The sequence below is a fragment of the Canis lupus genome, chromosome 13 (assembly GCF_003254725.2).
Source record: "Canis lupus dingo isolate Sandy chromosome 13, ASM325472v2, whole genome shotgun sequence".
Classification (NCBI taxonomy): Eukaryota; Metazoa; Chordata; class Mammalia; order Carnivora; family Canidae; genus Canis; species Canis lupus.
Genome location: NC_064255.1, coordinates 21,130,375 through 21,158,140, shown reverse-complemented (window position 1 = coordinate 21,158,140; position 27,766 = coordinate 21,130,375).

Sequence of the window (27,766 nt, the reverse complement as noted above, 5' to 3'; positions counted from 1 at the left end):
ATAGGAAGGAGATGGCCCCTGCTATACAACAGTTAGTCAGTGGAAACCAGTCTTAGTACAGACCTGTGAGAAGAGGCAGAGTGGTTATTGGCTTTGTCCTCAGCCAACCTGGAATCCAGAACTAACTGAATCATGGTTAATTGTAATGATTCCTCTCCTTAATAATATGTGGCATATGAGCAAAGACTAACTTCTGTTGGGATGGCAAAGTGAACACCCCTGTCATATTTCCAGATTTGTTCTGTAATGAAACTGAATTGCATCATGACTGTACTGTGATATATTGCAATATTCCATCATTGATAAGATTTGACTACTTCATGTAAATAAATCTTTGCTAATACAGATGTTGATCAAATCTATTGGGAGATTGAATATTTTTGGAAGACGACTGGTCTAGGGAGGAACTAGATCTAACTAATCATCAGCTGATTTCTGTGCTAAATCCTTTTGCACAACTTTATCATAAAATACAATAGCAGTAGATGAGGAGGTGGGAAAAGAATAATCACACCAATAAAATACAAAAATGTAATGGATTTATAGAACAAATGAGCTGTTTTGTTTAATGTATGCCTACCCCACACTGGCTTCTCCAAATGTTAGGGCTATTTGTGTTGGTACTCTTGCTATACCTGTTCTATAAAAGCTACACCAAATGTAAGTGCTGTAACAGGTATGATCATTTTGCCACAAGGGATCCATGTTTGAAGATCTGGGGGTGGACTGAGCTATACAGTTGACCTTTGAACAATGTGGAGGGTAGGGTCTTCAGAGGTGCTGTCAAAAATCTGTATACAGGGGATTCCTGGGTGCTCAGCGGTTTAGCGCCTGCCTTTGGCCTGGGGCATGGTCCTGGAGTCCCAGGATCGAGTCCCACGGCAGGCTCCCTGCATGGAGCCTGCTTCTCTCTCTGCCTGTGTCTCTGCCCCTCCCTTTCTCTCTCTCTTTCTCAATCTCTCTCTCTCTCTCTCCCTCTCCTTCTCTCTCTCTGTCTCTCCTGAATAAATAAACAAAATCTTAAAAAAAAAAATCTGTATATAACTCTTAACTATCCAAAAACTTAATAGCCTACTGCTGACTGGAAGCCTTACTCCCAACAGTCAACAAATATTTTATGTATATTTTATATACTATAATCCAATAAAGTAAGAGGGAAAATGTTAAGAGAATCATAAGGATGAGAAAAGAGAATTTTAAAATCATAAGGGAAACATTTACAGTATTATAAAAAATGCATAAGTGGACTCACACAATTCAAACCTGTGCCAAGGGTCAATGGTAATGATTTCTAAGAAATACATATTCAGATGACCAAATCCTACTTCTCAGATTTTGTACATTCACAGTTCCTGAAGATGCTTCAGAGCCATAAAAGTGAAATGGGGGTCTTGATGTCAATGAGGTTGAGGTGGGGTCCAAAAGTCACCTAAGGGTGGGGGGGCTTGTTGCTAAGAGGACCAACCAAGTGATTTGAGGGTTGGAACTTTCAGTCCTACACTGTAACCTCTGAGGATGGGGGAGAATCAGCCAATGACCAATGACTTGGTCATTCATGAGTAGGTCATGAAACTGCCATTAAAAACCAAGACGGGCTGAGTTTGGAGAGCTCTTTTAGGTTGGTGAGCATGTGGAGATGCAGAGAGAGTAGCACAGCTGGGGCAGGAAGTTCCTAGCCCCATCCCCATACGTCACCCTGTTTACATATTCACCTGGCTGTTGATTAGTCTTTTATGATATCCTTTAACAAACTGGTAAATGCATTTCCCTGTGCTCTGTGAGCCACTCTAGCACATGAATTGTCTTTGGAATCTCCAATGACACATTTATTATGAAAAGGGAAAACAGGATGAGAACCCAGGTGTTCATAAGTCTCACTTTAAGTGAACCTCTCCTAGGTCATGAACCTCGTATGCAGATGCAGAAAATAGTCCTTATTACACAGCCTACGATCTTCTATTGAAATTTCATTCTTGTTCATTTGATGCCTCTGTTTTTGCATTGTATATAACTTGTGTTGTCTGCCAAACAAAAACACAGAGTAATCTGAACATTTCAGATTTGATCTATTTTGTTTACGTGGCTTTGAGGCATAACAAGGCATTTCCACAGGAGAATGAACCGTCATCTATCTAGTTCTTTCTTTTTCTATAATTTCAGCACAATTGTAGTTGGAAGGCTTTACTGAAGTCATTATGAAGATTATATATATCACTGCAAAAGAAATTGTTTTACTTTTGTCCTATACATCTCAAAGAATAACTAATAAAGGAAATCTTTGCCTAATAGACTTAATTGTACCAGTACATGTTATCGTCAATTTATGGGGATTTTTTTCAGTGCTGCAGTTTGTGATAGTCCATACTTCTAACAGCTTCATCGTTAACCACTTAAGCAAGAATGGATGGCTTTATCTTGGTAGTTAGGCAAGAAAATTGTACTTTACTAAAACCAAACTTTTTTCTTTAAGTAGAAGAAATACTTCAATTCTACAAATCATCTTAGTAAACAAGGATTTTATTTTTCATATTAGTGATCAAGAAATCCCCCAAATGAATGACAAGGTGACCTGCGGGTCTTTTAATTGAGTCACACTATTTTCTGGTGTTCTGACAAGTTTCTGGAATGTTTTGGTAAGCTTCTGCTTCCATTTCAGAAAGACCTTTGGACATTATCAGTTTGATAGGTTGTGGTTTGCTTCCCAAAGTGGCAGCTTTACTTGCAGCTAGTGTGGTTCCAGATAATAATTAGGAGTGTCCTCAGCAGCACCTACGTGTGTCCTCCATCTGTTTCCTGAGTTTGTGTTTTTAAGGTCAAGCTAAGTCTCAGAAGCAAGAAAAATAGAGCCATGATGATGGTGCAGAGGTCAAAGCATACGTGGTAGCAAGCCTGGATCTTCTCCTATTGATGTGAATTTGGGCTACTTACTTATCAGCTCCAAGTTGTTTCCTGAAAAAATTTAAATAAAATTTAGACATAATCAATAGCCATATCCCACAATTACACATGTAAACACACTGATATGGAGCCTTTAATCACTTTAAATCACTCGCAGCACATCTATTAGATTTGTGATAGACTAAGCAAAAAAGAAAAAGTGGGGGGAAAGGGGAGAACCCTGCAGGAGAGCAGTAACAATTTATAATCCCTTATCCCCTTAGCTTTAACTAGCGATTTGATTATCTTAAAGACAGAATATTTTAATAATACTATTTATGGACTTTTCAGTCTTTGGCTTGGTGATTCTTCAATGCTTAAACACAGAAGCATTGTATAGGGTTGTGTGCCCAATCCCATCTTGATTCTGATGCTGCTTGGCTAATGTGGCTATGGTTGTATTTACTCTCTTGCTCTCCTTCACCAATTTAGGCATGAGGAAATAGAGAATCAGGGACTTTAAGAGACTGGGATTAGGCCACAGAACTAGTTTCTTTCTTTCTTTCTTTTTTTTTTTTTTTTACCATAGTTGAATCACTTCCTGAATTGAATTGAATATTCATTTTATGTGTGTATGTGTAGTATTTATATGAACTTCTATTTTTTTTTCTTATTTTTCCTCTTAGAGTAATAGCAAATCTTCTGGATTATTTTCTGAAGATTGTGGTATTGCAAAACTGACCTCTGGTCTCTGCCTTCTGCGCATTTTGAACATTTAATAATACATTCTAAGAGGAGCATTTTTAGAAAAGGAATATAGTGATGACCTTGCATAAACCAGCAATGACTGGATTTATTCATTTGAGATGATAGTTTTAACATTCAGAGGACCCTGAGAAGGCTGAAATTTTCTTGTAGTCATGGAAGGAGAGCTGTAATATGAGTAGGAATATGGACCCAAGTGTGTGTCTCCTGACTTCTGGATTGGTGCTCTCTGCACACCATTTTGTTTTTTCTTACTTAGTGACCATGTCATCCTTGAGGTTTCCAGCATAATCCTTACCATGGGGTAATTTCACTGCCTGACATCTCCTTGAAAGCATGATGCTTTCCCTTTTGCATAATTTGTTTCACCAGGAAAGCCTGGGATCCATAGGAGTCAAATTAGGCAGCATCATGGTCTCTTCATTGAACTGAGTTTGACCTTTCTATTTGACTCATCTGACATTTTTCACAATGATTTTTTTTCTTTTTTAACTGAAGTATAGTTAACCTACAATGTTATATTCGTTTCAGGTATATAACATAGTGATTTGACAATTCCATATGTAACGCAATGCTCATTACCATTAAGTATAGTTACTATTTGTCACCAAAGTGTTACAATATTGATGGTATTTCCTATGCTGTACTTTTCATTCCTGTGACTTATTTATAACTGGAAGTTTGTACTTCTTGATCCCCTTCTATTTTTTCCATCCCTCCACCTCCTCCCCTCTGGCAACCATCAGTTTGTCATCTGTAGTTATAAGTTCATTTTTATTCATTTGTGTTCTTAGATTTTATATGTAAGTAAAATCATAGGATGGTTGTCTTTCCATCTGACTAGTTTCACTTAGCATAATACCCTGTAGGTCATTCATGTTGTTGCAAATGGCAAAATTTTCTTTTCTTTTTTTTTTTTTTTTAATGGCTGAATAACTGGGATGCCTGGGTGGCTCCTTGGTTAAGTGTCTGCCTTTGGCTCAGTGCATGATCCTGGAGTCCTGGGATTGAGTCCTGCATCAGGCTCCCTGCAGGAAGCCCGCTTCTCCCTCTGGCTATGTCTCTGCCTCTCTCTCTCTCTCTCTCTCTGTCTCTCATGAATAAATAAATAAAATCTTTTTTAAAAAAATGGCTGAGTAACTTTGCATTATATGTATACATATATACATATAAATTGTAACCATCCAAAATGTAGTGTGTATGTGTGTATATATATACACACATCTCCTTTATCCATTTGTCTAACGATGGACACTTGTGTTGCTTCCATACTTTGGCTATTGTAGATAATGGTGCAATAAGCATAGGGGTGCATATATCTTTTCAAATTAGTGTTGTTATTGTGTTTTGGTAAATATTCTGCAATGGAACAACTGGACTGTATGGTATTTCAATTTTTAATTTTTTGAGAAGCCTCCCTACTTTTTCCAACTGGTGATTGTACCAATTTATATTCTCAACAGAGCACAAGGGTTCTCTTTTCTCCTCATTCTTGCCAATACTTATTACTTCTTATCTTTGTGGAATCAGCCATCATCATGAGGTGATATCACATTATGCTATTAACTTGCATTTTCCTAGTGATTGATATTGAGCATCTTCTCATGTATCTGGCCATCTGTATGTCTTTAGAAAAAAGTCTATTCAGCTCTTCTGCCAATTGCTTGAATTTTTTGCTGGGGTGTTGAGTTGCAAGAGTTTTTCATATAGTTTGGATATTAATACCTTATTGGTTATGTCATTTGCAAATATCTTTTTCATTCAGTAAGTTGCCTTGTCATTTTGTTGATGGTTTCTTTTACTGTGTAAAAGCTTTTTAGTTTGATGCAGTCCTAATAGTTTTTTGTTTGTTTGTTTGTTTGTTTGTTTTTTGCCTGTTTTCCTTGCCCAAGGAGACCTACTCAGAAAGATGTCATTACAGCTGATGTTCAAGAGATTATTGCCCATGTTTTCTTTTAGGTGTTTTGTGGTTTCAGGTCTCACGTTTAAGCCTTTTAATCCATTTTGAATTTATTTTTGTGTATGATGTAAGAAAGTCCAGTTTCATTCTTTTCCATGTAGCTGTCCAGTTTTCCCAACACCAATCATTGAAGATAGTCTTCATTTTATATTCTTGCCTTCATTGTCATAGATGACGTAATTGACCATATAAGCATGGATTTATTTCTGGGCTTTTTTTTTTAATTTATTTTTTATTTTTTAATTTTTTTTATTTTTATGATAGTCACACACACAGAGAGAGAGAGAGAGAGAGAGAGAGAGAGAGAGAGAGAGAGAGAGAGGCAGAGACATAGGCAGAGGGAGAAGCAGGCTCCATGCACCGGGAGCCCGACGTGGGATTCAATCCCGGGTCTCCAGGATCGCACCCTGGGCCAAAGGCAGGCGCTAAACCGCTGCGCCACCCAGGGATCCCCTATTTCTGGGCTTTATCCTGATCCATTGATCTATGTTTCTGTTTTGGTACTCTTTTGATTACTATAACTTTGTAGTATATCTTAACTTCCAGCTTTGTTATTAAGATTGTTTTGGTTATTTGGGGTCTTCTATGTTTCCATACAAACTTTAGGATTATTCTAGTTCTGTAAAACAAAAACTATTGGTATTTTGTTAAGGATTGCATTGAATCTGTGGGATTGCTTTGGGTAGTATGAACATTTTAACAATATTCTTCCAATCTATGAGCATAGTATATTTTTCCATTTGTGTCACTTTCAATTTCTTTTATCAGTGGCTTAAAGTTTTGAGAGTACAAGTCTTTTACCTCCTTGGTCAAGTGTATTCCTAGGTATTTTTTGATGCAATTGCAAATAAGACTGTGTTCCACATTTCTTTTTCTACTACTTCATTGATATATAATGCCAATTTTTATGCCTTCTATTTCTTGTCTGACTGCAGCTAAGACTTTCAGTATTATGTTGAATAAAAATGGCAAGAGTGGACATCCGTATCTTGTTTTTTTATTTTAGAGGAAATGCTTTTACTTTTTCCCCATTGAAGACTATGTTAGCTTTTTGTTTGTCACATATGGCCTTTATCACACTGAGGTATGTTCCCTTTAAGGCCATTTTGTGGAGGGTCACAAGTCTTGTTTTCTGTTCTTAAAATATGTCAACACTTCCTTAGATCCATCCACTGGAAGCAGCCCAGAAAAACTACATAATCTCCATGTTGCTTTCTAGATTCATTAAGTAAACAATTAAAACCTATAGATCTTCCTCATAAATTTTTATATATCTGCATCAAAGAACAACAGCATGTTGGTAATGAGTTTTATGCCACTTCTTTTAAACTTCTGAAACTATATTCTGTGATTAATATCCAGTCCAGAGTCATTTATCTTTATCTGCTTTTCCTCTAGCACGTTAAAGTCTTAATTTTTTTCAGCTGTTTTGTTGTTATTGTTGTTCAGGGAAATAGAGAACCTGTTTTCCCCAATTTGATTGGTCAATATATCCTTTTCCTTACAAGGTTTGGGAAATTTCAATTTTTCAGGTGACCTTTTTGATGTATATAACTCCTTTTTAGATGAGACAAGATGGCTAAATAGTTAAATAACTTTCTGTTTGATTTTTGAAACCAGGCATGGCTGTGGCAAAGACTCTAGCTATTGACCCAATCTATTCACCTTCTGGGAATACAACTAGATGATATTTTCAACATTCTTTGCAGTTAATGTGGCCATATCACTAAGCTGTAACCAATGGAGGAAGTTCTGTGCATCCCTTCCAAGCCACGGTGTCAAACCTCCTACACTCTATTCATTCCACAACCATATATTGAGTGCCTGCCATGGTCAAGGCCCTGGTACATGTAGAACTTGTGATTGTGTTGGTAAGAGGATGACCATAGATAGGGTTAAAGAAAATAAGGTTTCTTTAATGGCAAAGAATGTGGAAACTTATCTGTGACACACCCCACCTCACCAAGAGATGTTGGCAAATTTGTAATATTATTTTTTGAGATATAATGACCTATACCATCATGTAAGTTTAAGCTATATAATGTTCATTTGATACATTTATATGTTGCAGTATGGTTACCATTGTAGTGTTAGTTAATGCCTGTCATGTCACGTAATTATTATTTTCTGTGATTAGGGCATTCAAGATCTAGTCTTTTAGCAATTCTGAAGTATATAATACAGTATTGTTAACTATAATAATTATAATACATTGCTGATTACTATACACTGTAAGGTAGACCTCCAGAATATGCTCACTTTATAATTAAAATTTTATACTTGATTTTTTTTGTTTAAATTCAATTAACCAACATATAGTAGTAGTTTCAGATGTAGAATTCAGTTAATTATCAGTTGCATGTAACATCCAGTGGTCATCACATCATTCAGTTACCCCGTCTCCCCCACCTACCTCCCCTCCATCAATGCTCAGTTTGTTTCCTATAGCCTCTCATGCTTTGTCTCCCTCTCTGATTTCTTCCCATTCAGTTTTCCCTCCCTTCCCCTGGGATCCTCTGGACTACTTTTTATATTCCACATATGAGTGAAGTCATATGATAATTGTCTTTCTCTGATTGAGTTATTTCACTCAGCAGAATACTTTTGACCAATGTGAAACTGATTTAGGAAAGCTCTGAAGTAAGGCTTGGGAGGAGGTAGAGAGAGGTGATCTTGAACAAGGTCTTAAAAGGACCCTGATTTTTTTTTCTTTTTCCTTTGCTGTAATGTGGCTGGAATGAAAGTGGGAAGACTCAAATCATGGCAACAATAAAAACATTGGATGGCCTCAATGTAGAGTAGTGTCTCTGGGATGCCCTGATTAACACCACGGCAGGGGATTTGAGGCTCTATGAAGAGGTCAGGTAAGGAGTTGGTGTGATAAAAAAAAACATGTTCTGGGATTGATAAATAAGAGCACAGTGTACTATTCTATCTGGCAGTTGTTTTAAGGAGATTCTGTTTTTGTTCATATCATTGGCAGCTTTGCATCCTCATGGGGACACTGAGGCCAGGAAAGCCTGCTCCTCTTACTACCGTAGGCTTCTGTGCCTCCTGCTCTGTGTAGCCATCTTTGTGCCATGTGTTTCCTCCATGGTAGGAGTTTTACTGTGTCTGTTGGAATTTTTCTGTCAAACACCATCACCCTTGTGACCATTCTGGAACAATGGTGAATGAAACAGGACCTATTTTTTAATTTGCTTGCAGGGGATTTAAATAGGCATACAAATGAAAAAGGAAACAGCCTAGTAAAGCCATAGTAAAAAAAAAATGAAAAAGAAAAAACTATGGAAAATTCTAAGAAGGAAATTAGGCGGTGGGTAGTGCTGCTACTGTTGGCCCATTGTGTGACTTCATGCCAATTAGAATGGCATCTTCTCTTCTCTGAGCATAAAGCACAGAGCTTGGGAAGCAGACAGAGCTAGAGTGCAACTCCTGCTGGATCCCTACCCCCCTTGGTTGGATGCCTTTTTGTAGGATACAGTGTGCAAAAATGTATGCAAAAAAAAAATGTACATGGCAGCCATGGAGATATAATAGAGAGCATCCTTGGGTAAGGAGGCAGAACAGCTGAAGGATGGGAAGGTATTAGTTTTATAAAATTGGTGGGGGCGGGTGGAGACCTTTTAGAAAACAAAATCAAGGGCAGCCCGGGTGGCTCAGCAGTTTAGTGCTGCTTTTAGCCCAGGGTCTGATCCTAGAGACCCAGGATTGAGTCCCATGTCAGGCTCCCTGCATGGAGCCTGCTTCTCCCTCTGCCTGTGTCTCTGTCTCTTATGAATAAATAAATAAAATCTTTAAAAAAGAAAGCAATATCAACACTTATAAGACCTCTAAGATGAAGAGCTCTGCATGTTCAATAAGATGGAAATCAATAAGTAGAAGCCAGTGGGGTCAGAGATAGTGAATTGGAGTGTGTGGAGATGAAGATATAAGAAGGGTTCAGGCCATACACAGTTTATAAGGCAAGTATAGAATTTGGATCTCATTCTGAGTGTAGCAGCAGTTGGAGAGTTTAAGAAGGAGAGTAATATACTCTGAGGGATAGCCTGGCTTCTGTGTATAGAAATGAGGCTAGTGGAAAGGTCCAGATAAGAAAAGGTAGCTCGAACTAGATGGAAATGGAGCTAGAGGAATGTGACAGATGTGTAGGAAAGTGACACATATATAGGATGAGAAGATATAATGTGTGGAGCTAGGGTAGGGTTATTTGGAATGAATGGGTTGAAAGGACATGGTACCATTGTGAGGCCCTTGTCTTGACTTACCCAGGACTGTGCTCTTAAGGAGGAAAGGGCAGGTTGTACAGAAAGTCTTCCCTCACAGAGTGTTGTCTCTGTTTTCTTTTGTGTCCCCCATAGAAGATAGGGGGCCACCTAGGACGGATTATCTTAGTGTGGTAATCTCTAGGATCCTGAGACAGCCCTGGGAATTAAAGATAACCGTTTTCAATCTAATGGTGTAAAACGACTCATCTACCAATAAGCCAGCTGATTAGCCAACTGACCCACCAACCAATAACAAAAAACACTAAATATCTGAGTTAAATACTGAACTGATGTTTTTCCACTCAAGAAACCACTGAACACATTCATGCTGGAACATGATCCATGTTTTCTCACAACTACTAGACTAAACCAGAACCAACTTGAAAATTTTTCCCTCCAAACCAATGTGTTATTCAAAAATTCAAACTATTCTTATTTCAAAACTGTTTTTGTTATAGTTTTCTCTATAGTTTTCTTTTATAAATGTATAAATAAATGGCACTGGGCTATGTAGAATATTGAAAAGAGCAGAACTTAGAGGATTTGGGTTTAAGTATCTTTCTGCTACTTGTTACATGTGTGATCTTGGTTATATAACAATCTGTTTTTGTTTTCTTTTTATTTGTAGCATAAGAATACTCTTGTATTGTGACAGTACATGTGAAAGGACTTGGTGAGTTCCTGATGCAGAGTAAACACATACCAAATGTTAAGTTATAATTCAGTGAAGTGAAGGAATAATATTAAGCAAAAATAAATAAATAAATAATATTAGGCAAGATTTGGGGGTGACCTAGTGATGCCCCCAAAAGGTTTTCTTGTTGTCTTGTGCCTGCTCAGTGAGTGACACATTTTAGTCAGTAAGTCCAGCAAGTTTTACTCTTAGGTCCTCTGACGTAGTTCAGGAATTACTATGAGGAAGAGAAAAAACTTCTTAAATAGGGTCAATAAGATCATATTTTATGGTAACTTGAATCATGCTGATTTGGATAGTAAGTCCACAAAAACACTAATGAGGTCTTCACTTTATGCACGTAACTTCAAATGTGAAACACTTCAAACTGAAATTTTCCATTTCTCAATAAAATTTTAAAGTTAAGAGACTTAATAGATTGTAAAGTATACTTTCTCACTGCCCTCACTTATCTGGTAAACACCCAGAATGCTTTGAGTTTTGGATAACGTAAGCGTTTAATGTGTCCTTTGCAAAAATGCAGAATCCAATTTTAGTCTGGAAAGAAAATGCTGAAGGAATAGGAATTGATGTATTAGTGATTGGCCTAAAAATTGTAGAGGAGAGAAGAATATATTGCTAAGGAAAAAGTAAAAAGGTGGGAATGTATTCTTAAAACTTTTCATCCTAAATGAAATTCCTTCCTTTGTGTACTAGAGTTCCAGATTTCTCTGAAACTCGGAGACACCAGAGCCATGAACATGCCTTGGTGACTTTTTTTTTAACTCTAAGAAAAATTTGAGTCTAGCCAGGGAGATAGCTGTGCTTCACTGAGCAGAGGATGACTGTTTGGATCTAGTGAATATTAATGAATGGCAACATATTGGCATTTATTTTGCTCTAAAATGTAAATTTCTAAAAATGTACATTTTAAGAGCAAGATATAAATGTTTATGCACATTTCAATGACTACCACTGTTCTTGTAAATAGTTCTAGTTTTACATAATAATTTCCTTTAACATGCCAGGGATTTCATAGGTATTTCTTGTAAATCTATCAAAATTGCTGCAAAGTAGACACTATTATCCCTTTTTTGTAGAGGGTGAAGCTAAGGCTCAGAAATGTTGGGTGACTTGTCCTTGTCCAGGGGCCATACAGATAATAAGTGGCAGAGAAGGGATTCCAGTTCATATCTGGCTCTCTAGCCCATGCTCTTGCCATGTACACTCCTATTTTCAGGATGCCACTTCCACTTGGGAGAGCTTAGCTGCATCCAAAGTCCAGCTAGGAAGATGTCAATAGTGTTTTGAGGACTAGCCTCATAAAACACAAGCCTAAGTAGTTAGAGCCACACAGAGGCACCCAGGCATTAGCACTGTCCTGCAGCAGACCCTAAATTAACCTGATGGCTACCTGGATAGCATCTCCTCTCAGTGCAAACCATTCACTGTTTCCATCTTAAAGATATAAGGGGGACTATTTGCTCTAGTCCATTACACCCTACCAACTTGTCTGGAATCAGTTCATAAGCCTACCTGCCAAAACCCATCTCTTTGCTTTTAGTACTCCTGATACAAATGGAAACATTTTCTGGAAGTCTTAACTGTTTTTCAATGTGAGTTCTTCTTTCCAAGATCTACTTTCTTTTTTTTTTAATTATTATTTTTAAAAGATTTTAAATTCTTTATTCATGGAGAGAGAGAGAGAGAGAAGAGAGAGAGAGAGAGAGAGAAAGAGAGAGAGAGGCAGAGACATAGGCAGAGGAAGAAGCAGGATCTCTCCAGGAAGCTCAATGTGGGACTTGATCCCAGGACCCCGGGATCATGCCCTGAGTGAAGGCAGACACTCAACCACTGAGTCACCCCCACGTCCCTCCAAGATATACTTTCTATGGAATACTCTCACTCCCCAGTTCTTGTGTCTAGTAAGGGTCTAGAGATAAAGGCTGATGGGGGAAACACACGCCTAGAAGGAGAATATGAGATGATTATTTATCGCGTCAGAGGAGGATGAATGTCACTGCATTCTGAGCTGTGTGTGGCACCTTGCCCTGTATTCCTCCTCAGATATGCCCTGAGAGCTCAGGGACCTGGAACAGTGCAGGGACATGTTGCCATTTTCTCAGCTGGACCCAGAAAGTGGTTACCAGAAGAAGCATCTCCAGGAAGGACTAAATCACAACCTGCTGAACGTGAGTTACTGGTCAAGGGAACAGAGAGACAAAGTACAAACAAAACCCAGGACAAGGTGTGAGGCTCTGATGACAGAACACAGTTAGGAGTGGGACTTGGAAATGTCTTGTCATTGTAGAGACCTTTTATCCAAACTCTAGAAAAGAGCTTGGGGAAATTCTGAGACTCTCTAAAGGGCATGCTGTAAATGGGTATCATTTAGGTGAGAGTTGGGAACAAGTGGGAACATGCTATTTTTATTTTTCAATTTATTTTTATTAAATATTTTTTGACTATTTTTTAAAGATTTATTTATTTATTCACAAGAGTCACAGAGAGAGAGGCAGAGACATAGGCAGAGGGAGAAGCAGGCTTCCTATAGGGAGCTCGATGTGGTACTCGATCTCCAGACCTGGGCTCATGCCCTGAGCTGAAGGCAGATGTCTCCCAACCGCTGAGCCATCCAAGTGCCCCTTGAGCTTTTATTTAGATTCCAGTTAACATAGTGTTATATTAGTTTCAGGTGTAATTCAACACTTCCATAGGAACATGTTTATTCTATATCTGAGCTCTTCACAAGAAAACATTTCAGTAAGTTAAAGTCCAAGGATGGATCACAGAACAAACTAGTTTATGACACTGACCCTGGTCTTCCTCCCATCCTTCTGTCAATAGAAATGTCTTTCCTGGTAGGTTCTTGGAAACTGGGGAGCTTTAGTCTTATTATCTGCCATTTGAGTAGGCCAAGAGGGCATGAAAATCCCTGTGACCTGCAGGAAGAGGATTTGGTTTGGGTTTCTTTTGATGTTACGACTGATGGGGCGGGGGTGAGGCTTCTTCTGGAAAGGGTGACTGTGTGTATGTCAGTTTCTCACAAGAACCCTATCTGAAATTGCAGCCCTTGTCTCTAGCATTCACCCTGTTCTTTTCCCACCATAACACTTAAGCAAGTAATGCACCCGATAGCTTATCTGTTAATGTCTGACCTTGCCCCTTACTGGAATGTGAGCTCCATTAGAGAAGAGATTTTGTCTTTTCTTTTTTTTTTTTTTTTTTGTGATGGCTGAATGCCCAGTGTCTAGCTAGTGCCTAACACATAGGAGATGCTCAATAAGAATTTGTTTAATGTATGGTGGGGTGGGGTGGGTGAAATCCAAAAGGAAGTAGTGGGGGCCTGCAGAGAACAGGAAAGATTTTACCATCCTAAAGCATTCAAATTTATTTTTGTCTTACATGCTCTTTAAAACATAAAATAATAAAATAAATGAAAGCCAGCTGCCTAGATTCAAGGAGCCATCTGTTTTCTCCCTTGGAATAAGATTTAGATAATCTTAATACATTGTCATGTGTCACCCAGATTTATTGACAATAAATAGAACTTGAATTCAGGACTTCTCCCCATCCAGGGAAATGACCCTTAATTATGTTTGCATCCTCCATCTCTCTGCTTTGGTGCCATGATAAACAGCAACTTGATAACATCGAATCTCAATTCATTATAGGCTCTTGAAGAGCTCATAACTCTTCCAACATGGCAGCTCCATTAGGCTCGTCACACACCAAACACAGGAAGCCATTGTGGATAGAGAAATCAGACTTACTGAAACCTGGTCTGAAAACTTCATCTTTTTCTACCCCCTACTTAAAAAAAAAAAAAAAAATAGCATGCAGCTAGTTGAAAGGCTGCTTTTTTCAGAAAAGAGGTCTCTTCTCTAATCACTTCCAGGATTTGGTTGGATGTGACTGCCGTTTTGGGATTCTGGTGAGTGAGTATGTTCCCTCGCCTGGGGGCCTACTGGAGTTGGAGCCCTAGAGGAGGAAAGCTATTCATTCAGAGCTGTCAGCACATCTTTCTCTATGAATTACTCTCCCCAACCCATCAGGCTTTTTTTTTTTTTTTTTTTTTTCCTTTGGTATAATAGAAGACTTTCTGTGAGAATGGGGCTCATTCAGAGCAGGTCACCACAAACATAGATTTCCTTGTTAATACACATTTGAGCCAAAGTATACTTCTCAGTAAATGGGACTGGGAAGAAATGGAGTGGTTGAATCAGACTTTATTTGTTATGTGGGCTTTATGAATAGATTCATATTACCTCAGCCAAACAAAATCACTCTATCTTGGCACTGAACCTGGGTGGCATGTTTGATATGGCAACCAGAACACAGGAGTTTATCGTGGAAATGAAGTAACAATGTGTGTTGAGTAGGGAAGTAAGTAAAGAGTGGATTATGTTAAGTCTGTCTCCTTCCCCCTAACCCCCCCACATTGACGGGCCTCCCTAGAGTCCTTGAAAGAACAGGAACAGTACACTAGGTGCAGAGATCCAGCCAGCTTTGTCTTTTGACCTTGGCTGCCACTGCAGGCATGGATTTTGTAAAGAATCAGGCTGACTCCATCACTCATCCATCACTGACCCTGAAGGTGATGGCTATACAACAGCAAAAACAGAGTGACTCAGGCTATTAGCTACACCAGGGATTTCCCAATCTGTTGTTGCTTCTAGTGGTTTCCAGGCGTGTTGTTAAATTTCACCCACGGTTTTTTTTTTTTTTTTTTTTTTTTTTTACTAATTAAGGTAAATATATTTTTTAAGGAACTGAAAAAGATACTGTTTGAAGCTGAAATTTCAAAAGAAATAGAGATCACCCATTGGCACAATCCTAAATAAATAATGCATTTCTGAAGAATTCATTCATCAGCTGGTTATTTGGCCTTCAACAGACCAAACAACCCCCTTTTGATGAGATTTTTATTGAACAATGTCCATTTTTCATGTTTCCTTAAGAATCAGGGTGTTGTAACAAAAATGAACTTGATTATTACAAGTAAGGGATATGTATGAATCTGTTAATTAAGCGAAATATAAGCCTTTCTTTTTCCTTCCTTCTGTCCTTCCCTTTCTTCATTCCTTCATTTCATCCATTGTTGGGACTGGAGCTGTTTGCAAGTCAGGAATACAGGAGTCTTTTTAAAGCAGGGAGATATGTAAATCCTTAGGTTTATGAGAAAATATTTGTTTATACCACTAAATTGGATAGGCCGTTGAATTTTCTAGTAATAAAGGGATTGTACAAGACCTCACTTAGTTATAATTCATTGTCCTTCTTGGATATACCTTTGTCCATACTTTTTTTTTTTAAAGGTTTTATTTATTTATTTATGAGAGACCCACAGATAGAGAGAGGCAGAGACACAGGCAGAGAGAGAAGCAGGCTGCCTGCAGGGGTGCCTGATGCGGGACTCGATCCCAGGACCCCAGGATCATGACCTGAGCCAAAGGTCATGATCATCTACTGAGCCACCCAGGTGTCCCCATGCTTGTTTTTTGATATCACTCAAGTCTTGGCCCAATTGTGTATGGATACATAGCATCACTGTGGCAAATTCTTTTCAGGTCTGATACTCTGCCCTTGGCAAATTGCATACCATCCATGAGGCTTAAAGTTTTAAAATCGATAGCTTCTATTTCCTGTTTCATCAAGCAGTTGTAGGATTATATGAAAACATTTCAAAAAACAAGAGTTAAAATGAAGTGATTTAGCTCAATGGTAAAATAGGGTTCTGGTTATAATCCATACATTTAATTCCAGTTACTCTCATATTAGCTAGGCAATCATAAGTAACATTTCTTAATCTCTCTCAATTTCTTTATCTGTATACTAAGGATAATAGCAATTATGTAATTGATAAGATTGTGAGAAATTAATGAAAAGCAGCATAGTATCTGGTACAAGAGTAATTTCTCAATAAATGCTATAAAATACTTAAGAAAACATTTCTTATTTACATTATATATGGAAGAGTAATCTTTATCACAATCTCCTAGTTATTGTAAAACTGAATTCATAGAATTGAAGTAAAAAGATGTTTGGTTTATTTGATTTTATTTTTTTACTATATTTACAGGTAAGGTTAAAGAAACAACTTGTGATAGAAGCAATGGAAGTTAACATATCTGGGAAAAAAAGGGGAAGAAATTGTTAATGTTGCCATTCAACAAAGCTCAGAAACTGGTCTTCTCTACTCTCTGTATACCCTTTCATGAGATGACCCCATCCATTTTAGGACTTAAAACATAGATTTAAAAAAATCAGTCTCTAATCTGGACCTTTTTTCAGAGTTGCCCATTTCATATTTCTAGTTGTAAATTTGTCATTTCTTCTTGAGTGAATAGCAAGCACCCCAAACTGAACACTCCTGAATCTGAACCTTTGATTTATTTGTATTCCCCAATCTTCAATTGAGGAATGCAACTGGGAATGCAGTCAATGGCATCACAGACTCCTCAACTCAACAGAAATCAGGAAGTCCAGAAATCAGGAAGTCCCTCTTGATTCTTCTCTCATACTTCCACTGTTTATTCTATCAAGGTTTTGGTTCTTCCTGTGTAACCATTCTTAAATATCTTCAATTTCCTTCATCTCTATTATACCCATCCTGGTTCAAGCTAACTTCTTTCATCTAAACTTGCTGTTGCCTCTTAATAAGCTTCTCTACTTCTGCCCTCAGTTCTTTCTTTTTGATATAGTACCAGAATATTCTTTTACAGAAGTGGATTTGACCAGGTAACTTTCAAGCTTCAAATCACTTGACAAAGCATAGATTGAAATACAAATATCTTGGCCCACAAGGCTTCACATGGGTGGATTCTAGCCAAATGTGCCTTTTTGTAGCTTTCCAACAAGTTGAGACCAAGTTGTTTCTTGTCTTTGAAACTTTTCCAAAGCTTTCCCCTTTGCCTAGAGTGTTCTTCCTCCACACTGTGATATTCATACATTCTTCTTATTTTTGTTTTTAGGTCAAGATTTAATTTATAGCACCTTTCCAGATCCTTCTAAGTAGATATCCACCCTAATGTTCTATTTCAGAGCTAGGTTATAAACACAGTTTGAATTATGCAACTCTTTCTTTGAGTACTTAATTGGTATTGTCTTCTCACTAGACTGTAAACTCTATGAGGGAAGAGTTTTGTCTATTTGTAGATGATACTCAATACCTGGCACAACATAGGGATTGTCTTAGAAACTCAATAAGGGAGTTTCTGAGTGGCTCAGTTAGTTAAGCATCTGCCTTCAGCTCAGGTCATGATCCTGGGATAGAGCCCACGTTGGGCTCCCTGCTCATCAGGAAATCTGCTTCTCCCTCTGACCCTCCCTACTGCTTGTGCTCTTCTCTCTCTCTCCCTCATAAATAAAAAATCTTCAACAACAACAAAAGAAACTCAATAAGTATGAAAAAATGCCAGTTTTGTAATCTAATCATCAGTTATGGTCTAAAAAGATAGAATCTAAGTATCTTAAATAATCTATTTTAGGCTTTCTACAAATAACTCAAGATCTAGAGGTGGCTTAGCTTTCTTGATTACCAGGTTATTTTTTCCCTAAAAATTTAAGAGTTAGAATAGATAACATAATTTTGTCTCATTGTAATGATTTCTTTGTCTCAGTATAAAAACAATGATAGTGTGATTTTTTTTTTTTTTTACATCTCGTATAAAGATATAACTTTACCTCTATATCTCATTATTTAAGGAAATGAACAAAAAGCTGACAGGTGCATGAAGTTGAATCTTAAACTTTTTTTCTTGGAAAAATTATTTGTCCTAGTGTTGGTGAGTTGTACTGAATTGGTGAAAAACAGTATGTGTTTTTATGAGTCTCAAAGAAATTTGCATGATCCAGTGTCCAATAGATTTTACAATTTTCATATCCATTTTCTTAAAACTACACATACGCATGTGCGCACACACACATGTACTTCTGTCTCCTTAAATATAAATTCATCTTTAATAATTTTCAGGTGTCTGATCATAGTTTCTACTTTTCATCCAGATGTTTTTGACTCCTCTAGTGTTGCTGGTTCATTGTGCTAACTCCCTGCCATCCTTTGAAGTCCTCTTCATAGGCATATCTTTTCAATTCTCTATTCATTATTGCACTTTGAAGCCTCTCCAGTGCTCATTATCTTTCTGGTTCTACCCAAAGTCCCAACTCAATGAACAGTTTGGAGGAAGCACTAAATTTGTGAATCTTTGGTCAGCTCTGCCAACTGAGATTATTTGAATGTTTCTAATTAATCATATATTTCTGGCCCTTCTGCTAATTTCAAGAGTATATAGCAATGCTACTATCCATTCCATAGATAGGACTATTCATAGTGAGGTAGTGGCTCTACTATGAGACAAGATTGTATCCCTAGGGCATTCTTGCTTTGGTGTAGCAGGTGTGCTTCTTAGTCTCAACAAGAATCCAAACAGCTCTGAAAGCAGCACTCATGTCAACTCATGATGACAGAGCTCACCCTTGTTCTTTGCAAAACTTTGGCAGAGAAAAGCCTCCATTAATATCTAAACACAACTAAAAATTCTGGAATTGACAAAATACAGGAAGGACAATGGTATATAAATTGTTCCTTTCCATATTGCGTTATAGACTAATAACTATCATGCATTTTTGTTGTGTATATTCTTAAATTTAAAATCACTTGCTAGTGTCATTCAGGCATGTATTTTCTGTTGAGGTTTTTCTTAGAATTAAAATTTATATATTTTGGTACGGTCTAAATTTTAAGATCTGAAATGCTTAGAAATATTTTTGAAATGGAATTTTTTAATCAAGATATAATGGACATAGAACCTCATATAAGTTTAAGGTATGTAACACACTGATTTGAAACATTTATTTATTGCAATATGATTACCAACACAGTGTCAGCTAACACTTCTCTCATGTTACATATAAAATTTGCATAGTAAGGGCAGCCCAGGTGGCTCAGTGGTTTAGCACTGCCTTCAGCCCAGGGCGTGATCCTGGAGACCCCAGATCGAGTCCCACATCGGGCTCCCTGCATGGAGCCTGCTTCTCCCTCTGCCTGTGTCTCTGCACCCCCACCCCCGTGTGTGTGTGTGTGTGTCTCTCATGAATAAATAAAATCTTTAACAAAAACAAAAAGATTTTGCATAGTAAATTTAGAAGACAATTTGTGTTCATAGCAGTTTGCATAGTTTAGTTAATGAACATTTGCTGACCACATGTGTGCTAGGTGTGGGACTGCATGGTCTAATAAAGAACTTAGGGTTTAGTGGGAAGAACAATAAATATGAAGAAGCACTTGTTTCAGTCTGTGTGAAGGTTTGTAAGAGAATCAAAGGTTTCAGTTCAGTACACAGCATTCAGACAAGATATTCATTTCAAATGAAGAATTCATCGGAAAATAATCAAGAAGCATAGAATGGAAAACGGAAGAATGTTGGCAGGCAGCTCTAATTAGATTAATGATAAAAGCTGACATGTGTCAGGTCATTTCAAGTGCTTTATAGAATTTATTTTTTTGCAGTAATCCCATGATGGTGGCTACTTTTATTTTCTGTGATTTACAGATCAGAAAACTAAGGAACAGAGAAGTAGGTCATTTGCTGAAAGTCACATGGCTTATGGACCTGGGTTTGAACCCAGGCTTCCTGGATCTGGAGCTTAAGTGTTTAACTAAGCATGATGTAAGACTGGCTCTCAGGCTAACCAGGGGATTACCCTTGCTTGCTCATGCTCATTCTTTGTTCCCTGTACCCCCTTCTGTTTCTCTTTTTTCCATTGTAGAATGGAAGAGAAAATAAAGATGAAGACATAGCCCATTTCATAGATAATGAGGAAAGAAGGCTAAATAAAAGGTCTTTACTTCATTAACTCTGGAAGGCAAGTAGCAAAGCTATGCCAACTGAGTAAAGTTGCGAAAACCCTGAGCTCTGGGTAAAATGAGTCCACTGAGCCACCAGAGCTTGCGCTGGGTAGAGTGAGAGAGTAGAGAGTTGGGGATATTCTTTAGCAGAGGATTCCCTCTTTCTAATGTGAAATATTCTGAAAGGCGTGCAAAAGGCAATTTTAAAAAGTAGCACCTTCGCTGATGTCATGAGCTATGGGTATTCTATGCCAGTGACAAATCACTAAACTACTCTAAAACTAATAATACACTCTATATTAATTAAGTATATTTAATTTTTAAAAAACCAAAAAGAAAACCCCATAAAAATTGAAACTTTAAGGAAGAAAAAAAAGTAGTGCCCTCTCCTAAGGCTTCATTATTAATAATAATGTTCTTTGAAATATGTGTTAGCTAGCCATACATAAGACTTAAACTTGGTTTAATAAATGTCAAATAGTATGTAATATTTATTAAGCAATTAATGTTTGCAGGCATTGTTACAAATTCTTCTCCTGTTCTAATTCCTTTAATCATGTACACTGTTTTACAGATGAGAAATGGAGTCATAAGAGACCAGGTCACATGCCCTTAACTCTTTTTACCCTTTGCATTTGTATCTGTTTGCCTGGCATACAGTAGGCACTCAATAGTTTAATTACTGAATTACATGGATTCTTGCTGAGATGGTTTCCCATTGTAGATTTAGTGGTTTTTTTTTTTTTTTAATATGACTATTTAAATGAACTTCAGTCTAGAACTGGGAAGTAGAGCAGTGGTAAAAGTCACAGAAGCTCTCATCCTAATAGCTTCAGCTTTTTGACAGCCCATTGCTTATTCCAAGCCATTTTCCACACTTATTACCCTCATGTCTCTCCAACGGTACTAGGGAGAACAGCCCCTTGGAATATTCTTATACCACTCCAACTGATTACTGTAGTTTACTGCCTGTCTTTCAAACATTCCTGCCTTATAGCCACTAATATGAAGTTTGAATCTCTTCCAGTTACCAATAACTTAGCTCTCTCTCTCCCCTCATGTTCACAAGCCAGTCGCTGTCAAAAATTAGGTTGGACAAGTTAAATGGGCACAGAAGACTTTATTCAAGACTATTACAGTAGAGGAGCAAGACTGAAAGTCCTGCAGAAAAGATGGGAAGGTTTTTAAGCATGGTGCTGGGAAAGGGGCTGGCCAGTATGCCTAGGTTCTCTGCTAACTGTTGCTTATTAAAGTTAGGCTCCTATCTTCTCAGAGAAACAGGGAGATATGCTATCTTTCTTGATAATTGCATTTCAAGGGAATGGCTCCCAAGTCCTTGAGAAAGATATTCCTGAGTTGTAAATCTGGCAAGAGGCTAGGAGAAGATTGACATCTCAAGGGAACCAGGAAATTTATAATGAAAAATTTCTTGAAGTAAATGTTCTAAGAAAAAGGTGGTGTTGTGGGGGTGGGCCAGTGGCCTATGGTCTAATATTTAGTCAAGCTGAGGGAAACTTTCAGACTATCTTGCTCCTAGCACATACAGTCTTCAGATTTCATTGTGTTCTAATGAAGTCTTTGGCCTCAAAAGCATGAGCTGCTTAAATATAAGCAGCCTTAGCCTGCCTCCATCGAGCCCAGTGACTGACTTCTAGAAACACACAGTAACTGGGCAATGAATGAGCAAATGGAGACCCCTGACATCCATAATAAAAGGTCTCTGGTACCTAACTTTTCAGTTACAGTTCTCTCCCCAAATGCCTTTTGCTATGGACTTTCAACTGACATGAAACTAAAGAGTTTTCTCTTGTGTACTTTTTCTCCAAAGTAAATCAAGTTGAAGGAATCTTGTTGAGAGAAAATGTGAGGAGTTAACCTTATTGCTGATGACAGTCATGTCTAAAATGTCTTCATTAATAAGTACCTCTTTTGTTCTCTTTCTGCCTCTTGGTAGAACTGTCATGTTAGGCCCTTCTACCATCTGGCTGCCCTGTCCTCACCCTCTACACATACACATGTGGTGTAGTGTTTGGCTGAGAGTGGTGTAAGGAGAATACACCAGGTCCAGAGCCAGAAGATTGGAGTGTCCTAGGGCTTGGATCTACTCTAACTCAATCTTTGAAAGCAAATGTCCTACACTGGTCAGCTGTATCAGCTCATAGAGAATACACCTAGACTATCTCACATTCAGATAACAATTTCCAGAATCATTTGGAAAGTTGGAAGACTCCTGGAAGACCGTCAGCTGGTACTGAGGAGTGGCCTAGGATAGGGCATTGAGTTCCTGTTTATTATAGTTATCCCTGTCCCAACTCACGCATAACTGAATGAGCAGGCTATATCACTTGCATGGTTCAAGGTCAAGCCCATCATTTCCTTTCTCAACTTCTTCATCAATTAAGAGGGGATAATAATACTTAATAGGAACTTTTGGAAGAACATGAGGGATTTTTTTTTACTGGTCCATGCAATTTAGACATTGCATATCCTGCCCCCCTTTTTTCTCTACTGCTGATATGTAACCTCCTTCCTGTGTTTGGCTCTATACAACTCTATCTCCCAAATCAATCTTTGAGATCTATCTATTCAGGTGCACTTTTTGCTTCTTTGTCTCCTATCAGCTTTATAGTCAAGACACTAGGATGGGATGAAGATGGGAGTCCAGTAAGAAGAAAAGATGTGAGACAAAATTCAAGGGAAGGGAAGAAGAGTAGCGTTAAATGATTCATGTTTTGTTGTCCAGAATAAAAGCCATGCTGTTGAGAGCCACTATCAACCATAGTTGCTGGAAGTGCATTTCTGTGATTTTTTTTTCTTTTAACAAATGCAGTTTATACTCTTTAATTAAGTTGCCCTCTTCAATAGTTGGGAAGCCAGTAAAATGTCCGCTTGCTGGAAAGAGCGATCATGCCTCAGTCTTTGTTTCCCTTGGCAGAATTCAGAGATAAATAGCAATACTTTTATAGCTCTTTCAGTCAGGAAACCCCTGCTATTTAATATTTTGAAAATTATCTCCATTTCACACGTGTTATCCTGCTGAGACACATGGGAAACAGGTAGCTTCACACTGCAGTGAGATAGGGAAGAAGCTGCCAAGACTAATCTGTCCTCTGATAGTGATTGGGGGTGGGAGGCATTTACTTTTGGGGAGCAGATGAAAGAATAAAGGAACCTTCCAGAGAAAGTAGAAGAGACCTTCTATCTCTTGGGAGGGGAAGAGGATTTCCTCAACTTTGTTAGCCTGTTCTATGTATGGTTGTAAGGACTATGAAACTTTGCTCAAGGGAAGTCCTATCTAGTTTATCTAAAACAGAACCTAAGAAATTCATCAGCTTTTTCAGATCTACCCAGAAGATAAAGAATAAAAATGAGAAAAAAAATAAAAATGAGAAGCCATTTTAATTCGATGATAAATACCTTTGGAATTCTGCAGATCTGGATTTGAAATTCCTGTTTTATATATGCTTGCTCTGTGATTTTGGATGAGTTATTTAACCTCTTTACTCCACCTTTAAAAAATAAGGTTTGATGTAAATTTTAGAGATGATGTTTGTTAAAATGTCAAGAATATTGACAAACCTAGTTCTTGATATAGAGAATGTACTCAAATTCTAGTTGAAAATGTAGATTTTCTGATTAGGGTTGGGAATGGCCATGCAGGGGGAGGTATGGAAGAAGAGAATGAAGAAAAAGTAGTTTTTAGTAATGTCAGAGGGACCAGTAAGTCAATGATGTTATGTCAATAAAGCATTTGTTGGCATTAAGGGTATTTATCTTTTTGTCTATGAGTTGGGGACAGCTCTTCAAGGATGCCTAAGAGTGTGTTTTCCCATAGATAGCGGATGATATATAAAGGATGTGCTTCTTCCAGCCTATGTCTCTTTGGATCAAAGAGCCTTTGGTTTCCTCAAAGCCCTCTAAACCCTCAAAGACATCTTCTATTTTGCCAGCCAGACGTAACAAACATTGCATTTTCTTGTAAAAATGTCACAAAAATCCCAACAAAAATCAACTGTTAACTTACTTAAGTTTTTCTCACATAACTGACCAGATGTTTAAAGCACACAGTTTTAACATATGGGTTTAACTCATTGTGAGCTTAAATCTCTATAAAATCTCTATAAAACTAAGAAAGCAAGTCTCCTGAACAGGTTGATTTAAGTCCAAATGTTATATTTTGGAGTAATCATTGATCTCGTCTTTTTCAAAGCTGTTATCTTCAAACCCTTGTCTTCTATTTTATGGCTTATAAAAAGGGAAAGGCAGTCAGTATTGATAACTAATCTTTTTCTATGACCTTTTATCATTTACAAAACACTTCTATAATTTTCCTAAACCCTTTTAGAAATACCTTAGTAGTCAGGTAAGATGATATTGACTCTATACTACTAAGTAAGAGAAAATGAGGTTTGGAAGTGTTTGATGTTCTTACTCGAGGTCCCCCACTAACAGGTACCAGAGTTAGGGTTCAAATCTGGCCTAACTGGCTGGTGTCAGAGTGTCTTGCATTGTCCTACACAGCCATCCACAGACAGCCTCCACCCTCTGCTCATCTCTGAGTACTGAAACAAGGAGGCAGAGCACCATCTTGTTTCAGCTCAGCTGGGATTGTGTGATCTGGACATTCAAAAATTTTCATACTCTGAGCCTCTCTGTGAATACCCATAAAATCACCTCAAATATTTATTTTGGGGTTATAAATTTTAGCGATGGGCAATTTCTCAAATACAGAGTGAAGATAAATGAGGTTTCAACTGCCATCTCCAGACTGGGTTAGAATTCTTGTTGGTTACCCTTGGACTTTGTCATAGTCTTTATCACCTAGTTTTAGAGTTGCCTATTTATCTCCCTACCCTGTGAGACTACATAATCTAGAAGATTGGGAACTATTCTATATAGTCCATCATTGTATCTCCAGGTCCTACCCAGCACTTGACATCTAATAGGAGCTCAAAAAGTATTTGTTGACTAAATGAATTGATAGAAATACTAAAAAGTATCCCACACTGTCATGCTTTTATATAATTATCTGCATAATGGGGGCTTAATAAGTCCCTGGTTAGTGTCTTACCAAGAAAGGAAAATGGGCAAGTGCCTTCAGCTTTACTACAGTTCTTCTGAAAGACAAGGTTGATGTGAAAACTTTGAAGTTCTGGGAGTTTCCTCAGTTGCTTCTACATGTGAAGAAAGTCTGAACACATGTTAGAAGAGTCCTTATTTCAAAGGGTTCCAGTATTGCCTTAAGTTAGAACTTTCTCCGTTTGCCCAACACACCCATAAAATTATAGCTATGCCGAAAGCTTAAAAGGAAGGCTGACAAGTCCAATTTCCAGGTCTTGTCTTTGAATATAGAGAAACTGTCCAATGGCACAAATGATGAAATGTTAATCACAGAAGTTTGACAGGGTCAAAATCAAGATGAATTATTCTGTGATTGATTTTAACCAAGACATTCCACTCTCAAAGGGATGATTATTTTTGTAGTAAGAGCAAATATATTGCAATATAAGGAATATACTTTATATAAATAAGGGAAAGTTTATTTTGATACCAAAGAATTCATTAAAAATTATCATGTCACACCTGATAGAAAATGAACCAGCCCATGATTGATAGGATTATGACTCACATGAATAAGCCCATTCATTCCCCTTAGACCTCTGTCTTACGGGTAGTGTCAAAGCTTCCATGAAGAAATTTGCCCTGGCCACATATCAAGTCCTCATAGGAACAAACCATGGACTGAACTCTAGGACTCTGGATCTCAGCAAGTGCCCTCTATGTCAGGCTGTTCTAATCTCAGCCGTGTTTATCTTGAATACAAAGCTTGGCAAGATGTAGCCTAAATTTAATGGAACTATGGTCATTCCAAATTTTTACAAAAATACATGTCTTTCTCATTCCAATATAAATTTCTGGTTCCCATGTTCATAATTATCCATCAGATGAGGGTCTCAAATTTTTTGTTGAGTAACTTTGTTACAAAAAATCAAAATAGAACATTAGTTCTAACAATTGATTTGATCTTTGTAAGTGAGAGAGCTGATGTATATATTCATGGTTGTTTGGGAAGGAACTACCTTTTGCCAACAAAAACTATTGATGTTAGACAGTAAAATTGCCTCTGCTGACAAGTCTTTCCAAGGTGCACCTAAATTAGGAATAATTTGCATTGATCGTATTCCTCTCTCTTATATTGGTCTGTGTTGTGGGATTGCTATTGTGAAGTGTTCTTACTCTGAACTGATTATTGCTAACACATTATTAATAGGTTGGCTTGTCACTTTTGTCTCCAAGCAGCAAGGCCAGTTAAATTTTACTGTGTTAGTGTCAAACCTAGTAAATTGGCAAGTATGTTCTTTAGTATCAGTGATAATTTCATTGACTTCTTTAAATTTTATCTGTTGAGTTTTCCTTTTTAAAAAATTCTTAGCTATGATTGGTACCAAAGTCATTTTATTAAAAATATTTATGGCTAGTTCCAGATAGCCACATGACCCAAATATATTTTATATATTTTATCCTCCCCCTGAATTTCTATATATCTTCCTAGTTTCTTTTACCTTCCTGTTCTCTTTTCATTTTCCCTTTTTCTTCTCCTTTTCCCCCTACTTGTCATCTATGATACAAGCAATTTAAAAAAAGAAAAGATTGATGAATCCAGAGCTACTTATTAGACCTTTCTCTTAACAAATTGCATCCTAACATTAACTCAGGGAATGAATCTAAACATTTAAGTGACCTCGTATACCCAGAGAGTATATTGTTAATGGTCATCAACCAAACATTTTTTTGTGATAGAATGATTGTGTCAATATGACCAACAGAGAGGAGGTGAAGTTGCCCTTAAAGAGAAACATAATCTTACTGTATTCATGGAAAAATAGAAAAAGGAAATCAGGAAGTCAGTCTGATGAAGTTCTGACACTTTAAAACTTTTCTAATCTTTTTGTCAGGCTTCATGCTTTGCACACAGGAATTACTGGAAAGAAGTCAAAGACCTGTGTGAGTACTAATGAATGTTTTGTGATCTATCAGTGATTTCTGAAAACTATTGACAAAATTTGGAATTTTGTAGAAGAAAAACTATTTGATGATACTTCTCCCTAATTCATCATTAGAATCAATTGCCAAAGCTTTTATAGGAATCCAGAATTGATTTTTTTCTTTGGCATGGCCATATGTGTAAATTTAGTTATGCTGTCCTCTGTCAACATCAAAACTTCCACTAATAAAATAAGGCACATACGAGTTGCCTGTTAAGGAGAGATCCTTTGAAACTTGTGATGGTATTTGAAAAGTTATTCAAATATAGAAGAAAGAATATATGTGCTGAGTTTAATATTCAAACATTCTGCTGTTACTTAGGTAAT